The sequence below is a fragment of the Scyliorhinus torazame genome, chromosome 24 (assembly GCF_047496885.1).
Source record: "Scyliorhinus torazame isolate Kashiwa2021f chromosome 24, sScyTor2.1, whole genome shotgun sequence".
NCBI lineage: Eukaryota > Metazoa > Chordata > Chondrichthyes > Carcharhiniformes > Scyliorhinidae > Scyliorhinus > Scyliorhinus torazame.
In genome coordinates, this window is record NC_092730.1 from 56,411,000 (window position 1) to 56,417,290 (window position 6,291).

The 6,291-nt window shown below is 46.1% G+C and overlaps 2 non-coding genes across 2 annotated transcripts; both read left to right on the forward strand.

Moving 5' to 3' along the window:
- The first annotated feature begins 1,520 nt into the window (after positions 1–1,520).
- Positions 1,521–1,603, forward strand: trnas-uga (transfer RNA serine (anticodon UGA)). The gene has a single exon. It is a non-coding gene; the product is annotated as a tRNA-Ser (tRNA).
- A 4,251-nt stretch (positions 1,604–5,854) lies between these two features.
- Positions 5,855–5,943, forward strand: trnar-ucg (transfer RNA arginine (anticodon UCG)). Its single transcript is given in 2 exon segments — positions 5,855–5,891; positions 5,908–5,943. It is a non-coding gene; the product is annotated as a tRNA-Arg (tRNA).
- The last annotated feature ends 348 nt before the right edge of the window (positions 5,944–6,291 follow it).

The following is a 6,291-nucleotide window of genomic DNA, read 5'->3' on the forward strand; positions in this document are numbered from 1 at the left end:
GGATTCCTTCAATATGAGTCAATGTCTGGGACTGTATGTGAGGGTGGGATTCAGTTTCTATCAGACATTGGTATTGAATGTCAGTGTGGAAATCTTTCTGTATTGATCGATCACAATTATTGTTTGGGAAAAGTGAGATTAATACGTAACATCAGCACGGCTGTAACAGACAGAGAAAGACACAAAGAAAAGCAGAAAGAGACCATCAGGACACACACACAGTGACACACAGAAAAGGTGCAGTGCAAACCAGCAAGATACTGAGATGGAAAAACTGGTTATTGAGGAAAATGTGTTTTCTGCTGCACACAGAGAGGCCCTGTTTGTAAATGCATATCCTGCTGGGTAATCGTGCTGTCTGCTGTGTAACTGTGTTCTCTGCTGTGTAACCGAGCTCTCTGCTGTGTAACTGAGCTCGCTGCTGTGTAACTGTGCTCTCTGCTGTGTAACTCAGCTCTCTGTTGGAACCGTGACTCTGCCGGTGACAGATCTTCACTGTGGTTGTGTCAAATCATTACCTATGGTGCAAATGTGCTTCCGGTTGTGGAAATATGGTCCCTCTGAAGCAGAACCTTTCTGCGCCGTTCCTGAGACGAAATTTCAATTCCAGATTTATTAAGTCTTGCCACCAAGGTGTAGTTCAGACCTCTATAATCCCAGTCCAGCGACATAACCTTGTGTTCCTGTTGTCAAAACAGTTCGTTCAACATCAATATTTTCAGTTAATAATATAGACGCGCCCAACGTGGGGATCGAACCCACGACGTGGGATTAAGAATGCAGTGCTGTACCGGCTGAGCTAGCCGGGCTGGTGCTGCACTATCCATTAAACCTCTTTCTGTAGAGAGTAGCTGCGGTGCTCATTCGGAGGGTCAGTGCTGACACGTTGGGCCGAATGGCCTCCTTCTGAGCTGGTGATTGTACGATTCTATGACACAAGGATGTTGATGCGGTGGAGTCCTTCTGCCATACTGCCCACTCCTGACACCATGTAGAAATGCTGGTCTCTCAGTGACTGGCGACCAAGGAGTTGTAATAAAAAATAACTGACTTAATAATTGAGCAGCTCCTCCTGGCTTGTGCTCTGACCGCGATCCGGGGAGAACTGCCGGAATCCCGACACGTGATCATGTTAGTTGCGTCATCAGGTCATCATGTGACCGTTCGGCCTGCACAGGTCTCCCTCTGTAATTTCTAGCTGTCATTATTTACATTTTCTTCCAGACTGTAAAGTGTGGTCCTGTTCCATTTGAATTTCTAATATATTTCCAATGTAACTGATGTTGTTCCACAAACTATTTAATCAGTAGAATTGTGCGTTTAGGGAGCTGAGGTTTTCGAGTCTCTCAAGGCTTCTCTCCAAATCCAATGGTCATTTTCCACGAAGATTCAACCCCTCCTCACATAAACCCCGGGGCCCCGTTGATCGTTTGAATGCAATAAGTTCCTGGAGTGATTCCAGGCTGGTTTTAGAATGTATTCTATCGACCAAATTACTAATGAATGGTACCTTGGCCGCAGCTGCGATGGCCGAGTGGTAACGGTGTTGGGCTTGAAGTCCAGTGGGTGTTACCCCGCGCAGGTTCGAGCCCTGCTCGCAGCGACTGTGGTTCGAAATGTTTGCTCAACTCCTCGCACAAGCGGCTGACTCGGGAATGAATCGGAATTCCGATTGGTTGTAAATAAACGGTTTGAACATTAATCGAGTTCAGTCAGAGATTTAACATTTTTGGGGGAAACTGAACGAAATATAAAGATGGAAACGTGGTTTGGTTTCATTCAGCTGAATGTATTTCTGGGAAAAAGATCGTGTTAGAAATGGAACATTTTTATCTCTCTATCTGTTTCTTTGTTTCTTTCTCTCTCCCTCACTCACTGTTTTTGTGCTTCTCCGGGGACTGATTGGATTCACAGTGAAACTCAGCCCCATCTCACCACAACTCTTTTGGACGAATACATCCTGGTGATGGACGGTCCTGAATCAGTGGATCGAGAGAGAACGAGGTGACTGCAGTCTGACTCTTACTCTGAAAACCAGTTAGTGCGCCCTTGTACAAAGTGGATGTGTCTGAGAACAGGAGGAAAGCAGATCATGGGCCTGTGATTGATTTTATTGAGCCGGACCGAGAAAAGTGAGGCAGACTTTTAACCAGTCAGCGCCTGTCTGTGAGCTGAGAAGGAATTACGGCTGATATTGAGACAGTTCAGAGTGAATTGTTACAGCAAATCGAATCTTCAAGAGGTGTTGGTATATTGATTTCAGAGAGAACGTCATAGTTTCTTAAATGATCAGTTGCGCTTGCTTTTGTTTTGTTCAGTAATTTGGGGAATCTGTTTGGAGCGGGTGCAGTTGGTCAATATCTGTGCCTCTTGATTGTGCGATTGGGCCGAAGTCGGGTGGTCTTTCCGTGGGTCGGTATCGACTCGATGGGCCGAATGGCCTCCTTCCGCACTGGACCCATTCTACGATTACTGAAATAGGGTGAAAACGGCAGCAGCAGGACACAAGGACAAGTTACGGTCTCAGGCCAGAGTAAGTGTCCAAAGTAATGACACACACAACATTAGAAATTAATGAGATAAATACATTTATTGTGGACTGGTGCCATCTCCTGGCAGAACGGGAGCCGTGCGACACGGACACTCTCATTCAGGAGCATTTTACATTGGAGTGAAATAGCTTACGCTCAGTATGAATGTGTTCCAAAACAGTTTATCAAGCTAATCTAAAGTACCAATTGGATTCTGGTTCTGTCATTGAGCGATGGTGGTATAGTGATGAGAATAGCTGCCTTCCAAACAGTTGACCCGGTTTCGATTCCCGGCCATCGCAATAAAAAGCTGGTTGTATATTTTTGCGCCACTTCGTGAGTTTCAAACCGAGAAAGGGAAACAGTTCCGAACTCAGAATTTGGGCCCTTGGATAATGAGGAGGGAGGGGGTAAAAAGGCAGGAGTTGCATCTCCTGCACTTGCAAAGAAAGGTGCACATAGAAAGTGAGCGGATATTGGCGGTGGAGCAGCGGTCGCGGAGGGGATTGTCCCTTCGTCTGGTGAATGGGGAGAACAGGGGAGGGCGTTTTTGAAGATGTCATAAATGGTCCCTGGAATACGGAGACTGACGGGATGCAAGGTGAGAACAAGCGGCACCAAATCAGTTCAGCTCGACTTACACAGGACACAACAATGTCAGTAACGGAAAGATCTTTTGGGATAAGAGCAAGAGTTTTGCAACATCGTTCACTTTTATTTCCATTTCCCACCTTAGCCGCTTTTCCTACAAATGTTGGCAGCGGTTGGATTCCACCCGCATCCTCGAAGAGACTGAAACCTAAACCCATCTCCTCAGACCGCTCGGCCTCGCTATCCTAAAGGTTCATTGTTTCTGATACTGATGACCGGTGATTGGCATCTTGCTGTTTATCAGCTGAGTCCAGGATTTCACACTGAGGGAGAAGGAAATGATCCAATCACAGAGCTGGAACGCTGCTTCTAGTTTTCTCCCCACAAATGCTATTTAATTCTGAGCATTTCCAGCATTTCCTGTGTTTATTATTTATTATTTCCAGCATTTGAAGTAATTTGCTTTGTGATTAGTGAACTTTCTGAGCTGAGTTCAGGGGACTCGCTTTCCAAAATTATCTAAAAGTTATTTGACGGGATGTGGGTGTCGCTGAATCCGTCAACAATTGTTGTCCAAAATGTATTACCCTTGAGAATTTGGCGGTGACGTGATTCTTGAGCCGCTGCAAGTCCATGTGGAGTATGTACACACACAGTGCTGTTAGGGAGGGAGTTCCGGGATTGTGAGCCAGCCACAGAAAGGGTGATATATTTCGCAGGATGGTGTGTGTCTCGGAGTGGAACTTGCAGGTGGTCGCTGTTTCTCTGTATCTGCTCCCCTTGTGTTTCCAGGTGAGAGATCCCGCGGGTTTGGATGGAGCCTCACGGAGGAAAAGTCAATGTCTGGGGTGGGATTCGAACCCACGCCTTCAGAAAAGTCTGCGACCTTAACACTCGGCCACACTGGGAAAAACATTGGGTAACAGCAAATTCCTGCCGATGCTGGAATCTGAAACGAAAGAGAAAATGCTGGAAAATCTCAGCAAGTCGAGCAGCATCTGTAGGGAGAGAAAAGAGCTAACGTTTCGAGACCAATGACTCGTCTTTGACAAAGTGTCATTAGACTCGAAACGTTCGGTCTTTTCTCTCCCTACAGATGCTTCCGGACCTACTGAGATTTTCCAGCTTTTTCTCTTCCGGCCATCCTGACACACTGATGTGATCAACCGGTTAAGTGGGGATTGGGCCAAGGGCCGCAGCGGACTCGATGAGCCTCCTCTTGCACTGGAGGGGCTCTGTGATAACTTAAACATGGTGAAAGCGGCAGCATCCGGACACAAGGACAAGGTAAGGTCTCAGGCCAGAGTAAGTGTCCTATGTGATGACACACAGAACATCAGAATTAAATTGGTGAAATACATTTATGGTGGACTGGTGCCATCTGGTGGCTGAACGGGAGCAGTGCGACACGGATACATTCATTCAGGAGCATTTTAAATTGGAGGGAAATAAGCTACGCAGAGCAGGATTTTTTCACGGAACACTTTATAAACTAATGTGAAGTACCAAAATGACTCAAATTTCTTCCGTGAGCGATGGTGGTATAGTGGTGAGCATAGCTGCCTTCCAGGCAGTTGACCCAGGTTCGATTTCCGGCCATCGCAGTCGTAATTTGGAAGTGAACTTTTGCGCGACTTCGTCAGTTTCAAACCGAGAAAGAAAAACAGTTTCTAACTCAGAATTTAGGCGCAATTAGGGAGTGGAGTGAAATAAGTAACTTTCTCATCATTTTTAATATGGTTTCAATATGGACAGTGTTCCACTATTCACCCACAAGCCGTCAAACAACACCTAAAAGCCGCAGCTTTTTCACTTCACCCTCATGAAGTGGACCAAACAGAGACACAACAGACACGTTACAGACGAGGATGGGATTTGAAGCCACGTGTCTAGAGCACAATGGATTATTGTGCATCACCTTAACCACGTGGTACAGCTGCTTTACTTCATGGCCCTTTAGTATCCCTCAATCTGACTTCTTTGCGTTTCTTTCGCACAGTTGCTGATGTACAGGACACTGTCAAAGTGTAAATAAATAAAAATAATCTCTGAGTTAATTTGCGTTTGCGGCGCAACGGGAGCGCGCCTGACTCCAGATCAGAAGGTTGCGTTGAAATCACGTCAGGCGCACGGAACTTTTCTGCAGCTGGTTCCAGGAATTTCTCTCTGTGTGGGAATGTTCTCGAAATGACTCCATTCAAAAGCACGATGCAAATAATATATTTTATATTTACCCGCTTGAGCAAATTTGTCAAATATCAGGAGATTCAAAGTCGTCCTGTTAATGCAGAATGACAGTGAGTTCAGTAAGAAATGTTTACAAACAACAGCAATTCCTTTCTGCTCACTGCACAGTTATAGTGATCTGTATTAAACAGCAGGAGCGGGAACCGCAGTCCGCAGTCTTCACCTTAACGGTGACTCTGAATTTCAGTTTGGGGGTTTCAGAGAGAGCGGATGTTATTGTGGAAACTGAAGTCACTTTTCCTGTGAATGGAGCCGGATAAAGAGCCTTGGCCAGCCTGAGAGTCCCCGAGCCTCCATGAATCTTCACAGCTCACACAGTGAAGGGCTTTTACACTTTGAAAATGACCATGTCCGGCAGCTGGAGCTTTCCCTTATATTTTCTGGGATCTGGGAAAGAGCGGATCATCAAAAAACAGAAATGAAACACAAATAATCGCAGTATTTTTTCACGTGGGCTAAACATCAGCTAAGGTTTTACAGCCGGTGGCCGCGTGGCCTAATGGATAAGGCGTCTGACTTCGGTGATTCTATTAATGATATCAGGCGATTGCAGGTTCGAGTCCTGCCGCGGTCGTTTTATACAGAAATCCGGTGGAACGTTTGCTGACAATCCAGTTTTCCCTCCTCTCTCATCTTAGTCTTTCGTTTACCGCCGAATGAATCCACAATATCTGATTGATTTGGACAAAGAATTAAATAAAATATTATGTTTCAATCGGTTCAATACAATTCTGTGGAGGGAATTCTAATGTCCTCAGGCAGATGGTTACAGTCATAGATGTTTCAGCATGGAAACAGGCCCTTCGGCCCAGCTTGACCATGCCGCCCAGTTTCTATCACTAAGCGAGTCACATTTGCCCGCATTTGGCCCACATCCCTCTATATTCACCCTGGGGGGGGGGGGGGGGGGGGGGCGGGGGGC